The 12,037-nt window shown below is 45.2% G+C and overlaps 1 protein-coding gene across 2 annotated transcripts in view; it reads right to left on the reverse strand.

The window, feature by feature from the left end:
- LOC130297013 (oocyte zinc finger protein XlCOF7.1-like) overlaps positions 1–9,266 on the reverse strand; it is a 32,873-nt gene extending 23,607 nt beyond the window's left edge. Inside the window, exon 1 of one of the 2 annotated variants that reach the window (XM_056549163.1) lies at positions 9,179–9,266. The gene's annotated coding sequence lies outside the window, so the exon portion shown is untranslated. Of the gene's footprint in view, positions 1–9,140; positions 9,157–9,178 lie in introns of those variants that run through there. The other variant, XM_056549168.1, reaches the window with a different exon arrangement.
- Between the last annotated feature and the right edge of the window lie 2,771 nt (positions 9,267–12,037).

Below are 12,037 nucleotides of genomic sequence, written 5' to 3' on the forward strand. Positions count from 1 at the left end.
CGGGGCTTAGCATTAGCCCCAAAAACAGCTAGCGCTAACCCACAATTATTACCCCGGTACCCAACGCCACAGGGGTACCGGGAAGAGCCAATACCAATAGGCCCAGAGCACCAAATATGGCGCTCTTGGGCCTAGGCGGTAACAGGCTGGTGTTATTTAGGCTGGGGAGGGCCAGTAACGATGGTCCTCGCCCACCCTGGTAATGTCAGGCTGTTGCTGTTTGGTTGGTATTTGGCCGAAAATGAAAAGACGGGGAACCACACACATTTTTTTTTTTTTTAGAAAAAAAAAAAAAGTGTGTGGTTCCCAGTCTTCATTTTCTAGGAAAAACACTCCCCCACAGCCCTCGTTAACCATTTTATTAAAAGAAAAGAAAAAAAATGCCGGTTATCGTCGAAGTCCACCGATTCTGATGTAGTCCTCCGCATTCACGTATCTGAAACGAGAAGAAAAACACAAAAAAAAATGGGTTATTACCTGGAGAGCCTAACTTACCACCCTTGTTCGAGCTCCGTCATCTTCCTGCATTGCTAATAGTCCAGTGACGGAGCAGGAACGGAGGTGGGTAAGTGGCCTTGTGATCACCGTATCCAGCCATCTATACAGGTGGCCGTATACTGCATTAACGTAGCAGAGCGCAACTGCCTCCGCTACTTTAACATACAAGGACGTACTCGCCTCTGCTACGTTAACGTAGCAGAGCCTAATGGCCTCTGTTACTTTAATGTAGCAGAGCGCAACTGCCTCTGCTACTTTTGCAAAACTACAACTTCCATCCTGCCCGGACGGCCTTTGGCTCTCTGGGCATGCTGGGAGTTGTAGCCCCTTCACTTTATGACTAAGCTAAGCTACACCCCACGCTAAACTCTTTAAGCTACACTTCATCTGCCTGTAAAACTAAGTTAGCTACACTACACCCGTGTACAACTACGCCAACTATGCTAGAACTGGACTAACACTACACTACGCTAACTACTCTAAGAGTATGCTAACAATACGCTACGCTACAAGCGCGCTAACACTACGCTAAATACTAAATATACTAAAACTGTGCTAACAATACACTACACTAAAAGTGCACTAACACTACACTACGCTAAATACCCTAAAAGTACGCTAGCACTAAGCTACGCTACAAGTGCGCTAACACTAGGCTAAATACGCTACAACTGCGCTAACACTATGCTACACTAAAAACTGTAAAACTGCGCTAACACTAAACTAAAGCTACGCTAAAATTGAGCTGACGCTACACTAACTACGCTAAAATCGCGCTAACACTACGCTAACTACTTTTTACCTGTGTAAAACTACAACTCCCAGCATGCCTGGGCAACCTTCAGCTGTCTGGGCATGCTGGGATTTGTGGTCCCATCACTGCACTACAACTCCCAGCATGCCCAGGCAGCCTTCAGCTGTCTGGCCATGCTGGGAGTTGTGGTCCCTTTGCTGTCTAATCTAAGCTAAACTACAACTCCCAGCATGCCTGGGCAGCCTTTAGCTATCTGGGGATGCTGGGAGTTGTAGTCCTAAACTACAACTCCCAGCATGCCTGGGCAGCCTTTAGCTGTCTGGGCATGCTGGGAGTTGTTGTCCTAAACTACAACTCCCATGCTGGGAGTTGTGGTGCCTAACCCCCTTTCACTATTAATACTAAACTATGCTAAATTACAACCTACACTAATGTACGGCTACGCTACCTACCTACGCTATTTGCTTAGTGCTGCGCATGCGCAGTACTACTTTAGCATTTGCGTAGTGCTGCGCATGTGCAGTACTACTTTAGCGGTGCCCGCTGCTCTACTTTCTGTTCCCCGTTCCCTGAGAGTTAACAGGGGACGGGGAGTAGAGCAGCGGGTGGGGAAGCAAGCGGTTGTCAGCGCTATCGGGCATAGGGATCCTGATAGTGCTGTTGAGTGATCCCGCTGGCGGGTGACAAGCTGATAACGCCGCTATCGGGCATAGGTATCCTGATAGCGGTGGCGAACGAGTGCGCTGGCGGGTGACAATAAAACAGTAAAAGTATTAGCTTCTGTGGCCCAATACCGCTCTCGGAATCGGGCCACAGAGGCCATGAGAGCTCCGTGCAGCTTCGGGCTATCACAGGGAGAGATCCTGTCCCTGTGATGGCCCAAGTGAGACTGCCGTGAGCTGCGATGCCTGATGACTAAATATGTCACGTGACACTCGCACACACACCCCCAGCCCCCGCAGTAACCAATGGTTGGGGGGTGGTGTGCGAGTGTCAGCCTATAGAATGTGATGGAGGCGGAGCGCTCGAGCAGGGAAAACTGCTGAGTCACTCCATCACATTCTATGGCAAATTACAATCTATGGCACTGCACCGGCACATAAGCCTGGTTGTCCCCTAATGGGAGTGTTTTGTCCCCTAATGGGAGCGTTTTGTCCCCTAATGGGAATGTCCGCGTCCGCTATTGGGAGTGTCCCCTATTGGGAGTGTCCGCGTCCGCTATTGGGAGTGTCCCCTATTGGGAGTGTCCCCTATTGGGAGTGTTTTGTCCCCTATTGGGAGTGTCCCCTAATGGGAGTGTTTTGTCCGGTATTGGGAGTGTCCCCTAATGGGAGTGTTTTGTCCCGTATTGGGAGTGTCCCCTAATGGGAGTGTTTTGTCCCCTATTGGGAGTGTTTTGTCCCCTATTGGGAGTGTCCCCTATTGGGAGTGTTTTGTCCCCTATTGGGAGTGTTTTGTCCCGTATTGGGAGTGTCCCCTAATGGGAGTGTTTTGTCCCGTATTGGGAGTGTCCCCTAATGGGAGTGTTTTGTCCCGTATTGGGAGTGTCCCCTAATGGGAGTGTTTTGTCCCCTATTGGGAGTGTCCCCTATTGGGAGTGTTTTGTCTCCTATTGGGAGTGTCCCCTATTGGGAGTGTTTTGTCCCCTATTGGGAGTGTCCCCTATTGGGAGTGTTTTGTCCCCTATTGGGAGTGTCCCCTATTGGGAGTGTTTTGTCCCCTATTGGGAGTGTTTTGTCCCCTATTGGGAGTGTCCCCTATTGGGAGTGTTTTGTCCCCTATTGGGAGTGTTTTGTCCCCTATTGGGAGTGTCCCCTATTGGGAGTGTTTTGTCCCCTATTGGGAGTGTCCCCTATTGGGAGTGTTTTGTCCCCTATTGGGAGTATCCCCTATTGGGAGGTGTCCACTACGGGTGATTTCACTGTTAATGCACTCAGCAGATGACAGTATGAAGGGTCTTTGCAAGACTAAAAATTCACATAAAAAAAACTTAAAACCATTCCATTTTCTTAAAAAAATAAACACAAAACTAAAATCTTCAAAACCTGGAGTACTTCTTTAACCCTTTCCCGACAATTGAAGTAAACGTGTGGCATAGTCACCTCTTCCTTAACACACTATGTCGTACCCTGACGTCATGGAGTGATATCAGAAGCCGACACTCACAGCCAATCATGAACATCAGGGATCACGCTAATGTCCACCATTAACCCCTCAAGTCCTGTAAGCAATAGCGATCACTGCACTAAGCCTAAATGACCACTTCCGATCCAGATCAGCACCTCCACAACATATCTGCAGGTTGTCTGTTTCTATGGCAGCCGGAGGCCTTCACTAGGATCCATGCCTGCCTCTGGGTGATCTACTAGTAGAGTCTGACTCACTGTAGAGTACGACGCAGTGTCACAGGCTTCAGAGAAGAGCGTGGAATGAAGCGGTGCTGCACTCCTCGGGTATTCGGAAGTGAAGGATGTAAAATATTATCGTATCGGCGGGGTGGAGGGGGGCTTTGGATGCTGGACCTGACCTGGGTGATCGTGCCTGTGACTCGGAGAGGAGCGCAGTAGGCTGAAGAATGCACATGACAGTGTTAGGCTGGGTTCACACTACGTTTTGTCCCATACGGGAGCGCATACGACAGTGGGAGCTGAAAACTTGTGCTCCCGTATGTAATTCACTTCAATGAGCTGACTGGAGTGAAACGCTGACTCCGGTCGGCTCATTTTTGCCCCGTATGCGGTTTTCCCACCGCACCTAAAATCGTGGTCGACTACGATTTTATTTTAGGTCCCAGCCTAACGAGGGAGGAGGTTGCTGCTGGCTGAGCTGACAGAGCGGGTTGTTGTCACATTGGTTGCTCTAGTCCTGCAAAAAACACATTTACTTAATCCCTTATCAGTGAGAGGCTAGGTTACCCATGGTTCCCTGTAACGGCAGAACACAACACTATGGAAAGTATAAGTATTGCCGCTCCTAATTGTGCGTTGCGTGCCATATAGTAAAGCACATGAAAAGCTTCTTCACGGTCACTTAACGTGTTCGTTTTGCGGTTACGTGAGGCACTGCATGCATTGGTCTTTATTCTTACAGTAGAGAAGTCATTAATTGTAACTTTTAGTGAATTGGGACATTTAAACTTGCTTTTTTTTTTTTTATTCCAATCAAAATTTAGTAGGAGTCGGAGTCGGCGCATTGTTTGCCGACTCCAGGTACCCAAAATTTCGTCTGACTCCTCGACTCCACAGCACTGCCTATGACATCCCTATGATGTCCCTATGACATCCCTATGACATCCCTATGACGTCCCTATGATGCCCCTATGACGTCCCTATGACATCCCTATGATGTCCCTATGACATCCCTATGACGTCCCTATGACGTCCCTATGATGTCCCTAGGACATTCCTATGACATCCCTATGACGCCCCTATGACATCCCTATGACGCCCCTATGACATCCCTATGACGCCCCTATGACGCCCCTATGACGCCCCTATGACGCCCCTATGACGCCCCTATGACGTCCCTATGACGTCCCTATGACGCCCCTATGACGCCCCTATGACGTCCCTATGACTTCCCTATGACATCCCTATGATGCCCCTATGACATCCCTATGACGTCCATATGACATCCCTATGAAATCCCTATGACGTCCCTATGATGTCCCTATGACATCCCTATGACGTCCCTATGACATCCCTATGATGTCCCTATGACATCCCTATGATGTCCCTATGACATTCCTATGACATCCCTATGATGCCCCTATGACATCCCTATGATGTCCCTAAGACATCCCTATGACGTCCCTATGACATCCCTATGACATCCCTATGACGCCCCTATGACGTCCCTATGACGCCCCTATGATGCCCCTATGACATCCCTATGACATCCCTATGACGTCCCTATGATGCCCCTATGACGTCCCTATGACATCCCTATGACATCCCTATGACGTCCCTATGATGCCCCTATGACGTCCCTATGACATCCCTATGATGTCCCTATGACATCCCTATGACGTCCCTATGACGTCCCTATGATGTCCCTAGGACATTCCTATGACATCCCTATGATGCCCCTATGACATCCCTATGATGTCCCTATGATGCCCCTATGACATCCCTATGATGCCCCTATGACATCCCTATGATGCCCCTATGACATCCCTATGACATTCCTATGACATCCCTATAATGCCCCTATGACATCCCTATGACATTGCTGGGGGTGGAGTTACATTTCAGGTAGCAGAAATGCACCTACAGACATTACCGCCTCTTCCGGTATAACCTCTTCTCATTACTGACGGGTCACGGTGTATGAAGTAATAACCCTGTGTATGTAATTATAAACCATATAATGCTATGTTAATCCCTCAATGCTAAATTAATTTCTCTGATGACTACATTTTTTGGTGCAACGCTACTCCTTGCCTGGATGGGGTATCAGCGAATCTAGCGCACAATATCTCGGAAACCAAAGCGGCACAAACCCTAATTTTTGCGGCACAAACTAATGGTGTATTTGTTTTTGAAATCTAAAGGGGTACTCAGACGTTCAGCGTTTGGAACAAACTGTTCCAAATGCTGGAGCTGGGAGCTCCAGACGTCATAGCCCCGCCCCCTCATTGAGTCACGCCCCGCCCCCTCAATGCAAGTCCATGGGAGGGGGCGTGACGGCTGTCACGCCCCCTTCCATAGACTTGCATTGAGGGGGCGAGGCGTGATGTCACGAGCTCCCGGATCCGGCGTTTTGTTCCAAAATGAACAGCGGAGTACCCCTTTAACCTCTTAAGGACCAAGGACGTATGAGTCTCGTGATATAACGCGGGGTCCCACGGTGACCCTGCATCATATCACGGCGGGCCCGGCATCATAGTGAAGCCGGGACCCGCCGCTAATAGCGCGTGGCACTGATCGCGGTGCCCCGCGCTATTAACCCTTTAGCCGCGTGCTCAAAGCTGAGTTAGCTCAGTGGGCTCTTCGGGATAGCCGCGGTGAAATCGCCGCATCCCGAACAGCAGGAGGGTCTTTTACCTGCCTCCTGGTGTCCGATCGCCGAATGACTGCTCAGTGCCTGAGATCCAGACATGAGCAGTCAAGCGGCAGAATCATCGATCACTGGTTTCCTATGAGAAACCAGTGATCAATGTGAAAGATCAGTGTGTGCAGTGTTATAGGTCCCTATGGGATAACAATGATCAGTGTGTGCAGTGTTATAGGTCCCTATGGGATAACAATGATCAGTATAAGAGATCAGTGTGTGCAGTGTTATAGGTCCCTATGGGATAACAATGATCAGTATAAGAGATCAGTGTGTGCAGTGTTATAGGTCCCTATGGGATAACAATGATCAGTGTGTGCAGTGTTATAGGTCCCTAAGGGATAAAAATGATCAGTATAAGAGATCAGTGTGTGCAGTGTTATAGATCCCTATGGGATAACAATGATCAGTGTGTGCAGTGTTATAGGTCCCTATGGGATAACAATGATCAGTATAAGAGATCAGTGTGTGCAGTGTTATAGGTCCCTATGGGATAACAATGATCAGTATAAGAGATCAGTGTGTGCAATGTTATAGGTCCCTATGGGATAACAATGATCAGTATAAGAGATCAGTGTGTGCAGTGTTATAGGTCCCTATGGGATAACAATGATCAGTGTGTGCAGTGTTATAGGTCACTATGGGATAACAATGATCAGTATAAGAGATCAGTGTGTGCAGTGTTATAGGTCCCTATGGGATAACAATGATCAGTATAAGAGATAAATGTGTGCAGTGTTATAGGTCCCTATGGGATAACAATGATCAGTATAAGAGATCAGTGTGTGCAGTGTTATAGGTCCCTATTGGATAACAATGATCAGTATAAGAGATCAGTGTGTGCAGTGTTATAGATCCCTATGGGATAACAATGATCAGTGTGTGCAGTGTTATAGGTCCCTATGGGATAACAATGATCAGTATAAGAGATCAGTGTGTGCAGTGTTATAGGTCCCTATGGGATAACAATGATCAGTATAAGAGATCAGTGTGTGCAATGTTATAGGTCCCTATGGGATAACAATGATCAGTATAAGAGATCAGTGTGTGCAGTGTTATAGGTCCCTATGGGATAACAATGATCAGTGTGTGCAGTGTTATAGGTCACTATGGGATAACAATGATCAGTATAAGAGATCAGTGTGTGCAGTGTTATAGGTCCCTATGGGATAACAATGATCAGTATAAGAGATAAATGTGTGCAGTGTTATAGGTCCCTATGGGATAACAATGATCAGTATAAGAGATCAGTGTGTGCAGTGTTATAGGTCCCTATTGGATAACAATGATCAGTATAAGAGATCAGTGTGTGCAGTGTTATAGGTCCCTATGGGATAACAATGATCAGTATAAGAGATCAGTGTGTGCAGTGTTATAGGTCCCTATGGGATAACAATGATCAGTATAAGAGATCAGTGTGTGCAGTGTTATAGGTCCCTATGGGATAACAATGATCAGTATAAGAGATCAGTGTGTGCAGTGTTATAGGTCCCTATGGGATAACAATGATCAGTATAAGAGATCAGTGTGTGCAGTGTTATAGGTCCCTATGGGATAACAATGATCAGTATAAGAGATCAGTGTGTGCAGTGTTATAGGTCCCTATGGGATAACAATGATCAGTATAAGAGATCAGTGTGTGCAGTGTTATAGGTCCCTATGGGATAACAATGATCAGTATAAGAGATCAGTGTGTGCAGTGTTATAGGTCCCTATGGGATAACAATGATCAGTATAAGAGATCAGTGTGTGCAGTGTTATAGGTCCCTATGGACCTATAACACTGTAAAAAAAAAGTGAGAAAAAAATGAATAAAGATCATTTAACCCCTTCCCTATTAAAAGTTTGAATCCCCCCCCCCTTTTCCCATAAAAAAAAAACACAGTGTAAATAAAAATAAACATATATGTTATCACCGCGTGCGGAAATGTCCGAATTATAAAAATATATCGTTAATTAAACCGCTCGGTCAATGGCGTGCGCGCAGAAAAATTCCAAAGTCCAAAATAGTGCATTTTTGGTCACTTTTATAACATGAAAAAATGAATAAAAAGATCAATAAGTCCTATCAATGCAAAAATGGTACCGTTAAAAACTTCAGATCACAGCGCAAAAAATGAGCCCTCATACCGCCCCATACACGGAAAAAGAAAAAAGTTATAGGGGTCAGAAGATGACAATTTTAAACGTATAAATGTTCCTGCATGTAGTTATGATTTTTTCCAGAAGTCCGACAAAATCAAACCTATATAAGTAGGGGATCATTTTAATCGTATGGACCTACAGAATAAAGATAAGGTGTCATTTTTACCAAAATATGCACTGCGTAGAAACAGAGGCCCCCAAAAGTTACAAAACGGCGGGTTTCTTTCAATTTTGTAGCACAATGATTTTTTTTCCCGTTTCGCTGTAGATTTTTGAGCAAAATGACTGACGTCATTACAAAGTAGAATTGGTGGCGCAAAAAATAAGCCATAATATGGATTTTTAGGTGAAAAATTTAAAGAGTTATGATTTTTTTAAGGCAAGGAGCAAAAAACGAAAGTGCAGAAACGGAAAACCCCCCGGTCCTTAAGGGGTTAAGAACATGACGTGGAACATCCTGAATCGAGTCGCCTGGATAAGGTGAACACCAACTTCCCCGAACATCAATGTTTTCCAACCAGTGTGCCTCCAGCAGTTGCAAAACAACAACTCCCAGCATGCCCGGACAGTCAAAGGCTGTACAGGCATGCTGGGAGTTGTAGTTACGCAACAGCTGGAGGCACATTGATTTGTTAAAACCTCGTCATCCTCTCAACATACAATAGTCCTAATGGACCAATTAATAAGGTACCTGGAGGGAGCACTGGTCTATGTATATATATAACGTACCTGTATCTGTGGAGAAGCGCGCGGATTTCTCCTTGCTATGGGACCTGCGGTGATGTCACAGTCATGTGATCGGTCACATGGAGGAGGAGGAGTCACATGATCAGGGGCTGCTGCTCTAGGCTCATCTGCTCAGTGTATGCAGGACTCTGCTGTGCTGGTTGTGATCGCTGCTGGATGAGCTGAAGTTATGTGTATGCAGCAGAGCTGTGTGTGTGTGTGATGTGCGTGGTGCAGAGCTGTGTATGTGTGTGTTATATATGTCTGCAGCAGAGCTGTGTGTAATGTGCATGTAGCTGAGCTGTATGTGTACACAGTAGAGCTGTATATGTGTAATGTACATGTAGCTGAGCTGTATGTGTGTAATGTACATGTAGCTGAGCTGTATGTGTACACAGTAGAGCTGTATATGTGTAATGTACATGTAGCTGAGCTGTATGTGTACACAGTAGAGCTGTATATGTGTAATGTGCATGTAGCTGAGCTGTATGTGTACACAGTAGAGCTGTATATGTGTAATGTGCATGTAGCTGAGCTGTATGTGTACACAGTAGAGCTGTATGTGTGTAATGTACATGTAGCTGAGCTGTATGTGTACACAGTAGAGCTGTATATGTGTAATGTACATGTAGCTGAGCTGTATGTGTACACAGTAGAGCTGTATATGTGTAATGTACATGTAGCTGAGCTGTATGTGTACACAGTAGAGCTGTATATGTGTAATGTGCATGTAGCTGAGCTGTATGTGTACACAGTAGAGCTGTATATGTGTAATGTACATGTAGCTGAGCTGTATGTGTACACAGTAGAGCTGTATATGTGTAATGTGCATGTAGCTGAGCTGTATGTGTACACAGTAGAGCTGTATATGTGTAATGTGCATGTAGCTGAGCTGTATGTGTACACAGTAGAGCTGTATATGTGTAATGTACATGTAGCTGAGCTGTATGTGTACACAGTAGAGCTGTATATGTGTAATGTGCATGTAGCTGAGCTGTATGTGTACACAGTAGAGCTGTATATGTGTAATGTGCATGTAGCTGAGCTGTATGTGTACACAGTAGAGCTGTATGTGTGTATTGTGCATGTAGCTGAGCTGTATGTGTACACAGTAGAGCTGTATATGTGTAATGTACATGTAGCTGAGCTGTATGTGTACACAGTAGAGCTGTATATGTGTAATGTACATGTAGCTGAGCTTTATGTGTACACAGTAGAGCTGTATATGTGTAATGTACATGTAGCTGAGCTGTATGTGTACACAGTAGAGCTGTATATGTGTAATGTACATGTAGCTGAGCTGTATGTGTACACAGTAGAGCTGTGTGTAATGTACATGTAGCTGAGCTGTATGTGTACACAGTAGAGCTGTGTGTAATGTACATGTAGCTGAGCTGTATGTGTACACAGTAGAGCTGTGTGTAATGTACATGTAGCTGAGCTGTATGTGTACACAGTAGAGCTGTGTGTAATGTACATGTAGCTGAGCTGTATGTGTACACAGTAGAGCTGTATATGTGTAATGTACATGTAGCTGAGCTGTATGTGTACACAGTAGAGCTGTATATGTGTAATGTACATGTAGCTGAGCTGTATGTGTACACAGTAGAGCTGTATATGTGTAATGTACATGTAGCTGAGCTGTATGTGTACACAGTAGAGCTGTATATGTGTAATGTACATGTAGCTGAGCTGTATGTGTACACAGTAGAGCTGTATATGTGTAATGTACATGTAGCTGAGCTGTATGTGTACACAGTAGAGCTGTATGTGTGTAATGTGCATGTAGCTGAGCTGTATGTGTACACAGTAGAGCTGTGTGTAATGTGCATGTAGCTGAGCTGTATGTGTACACAGTAGAGCTGTGTGTAATGTGCATGTAGCTGAGCTGTATGTGTACACAGTAGAGCTGTATATGTAATGTGCATGTAGCTGAGCTGTATGTGTACACAGTAGAGCTGTTTATGTGTAATGTACATGTAGCTGAGCTGTATGTGTACACAGTAGAGCTGTATATGTGTAATGTACATGTAGCTGAGCTGTATGTGTACACAGTAGAGCTGTATATGTGTAATGTACATGTAGCTGAGCTGTATGTGTACACAGTAGAGCTGTATATGTGTAATGTACATGTAGCTGAGCTGTATGTGTACACAGTAGAGCTGTATATGTGTAATGTGCATGTAGCTGAGGTGTATGTGTACGCAGTAGAGCTGGATATGTGTAATGTGCATGTAGCTGAGCTGTATGTGTACACAGTAGAGCTGGATATGTGTAATGTGCATGTAGCTGAGCTGTATGTGTACACAGTAGAGCTGGATATGTGTAATGTACATGTAGCTGAGCTGTATGTGTACACAGTAGAGCTGGATATGTGTAATGTACATGTAGCTGAGCTGTAGGTGTACACAGTAGAGCTGTATATGTGTAATGTGCATGTAGCTGAACTGTATGTGTACACAGTAGAGCTGTATATGTGTAATGTGCATGTAGCTGAGCTGTATGTGTACACAGTAGAGCTGTATATGTGTAATGTGCTTGTAGCTGAGCTGTATGTGTACAGTAGAGCTGTATATGTGTAATGTACATGTAGCTGAGCTGTATGTGTACACAGTAGAGCTGTATATGTGTAATGTACATGTAGCTGAGCTGTATGTGTACACAGTAGAGCTGTATATGTGTAATGTACATGTAGCTGAGCTGTATGTGTACACAGTAGAGCTGTATATGTGTAATGTGCATGTAGCTGAGCTGTATGTGTACACAGTAGAGCTGTGTGTAATGTGCATGTAGCTGAGCTGTATGTGCACACAGTAGAGCTGTATATGTGTAATGTACATGTAGCTGAGCTGTATGTGTACA

Source organism: Hyla sarda, chromosome 1 (genome assembly GCF_029499605.1).
Source record: "Hyla sarda isolate aHylSar1 chromosome 1, aHylSar1.hap1, whole genome shotgun sequence".
In the NCBI taxonomy this organism is placed as follows: Eukaryota; Metazoa; Chordata; class Amphibia; order Anura; family Hylidae; genus Hyla; species Hyla sarda.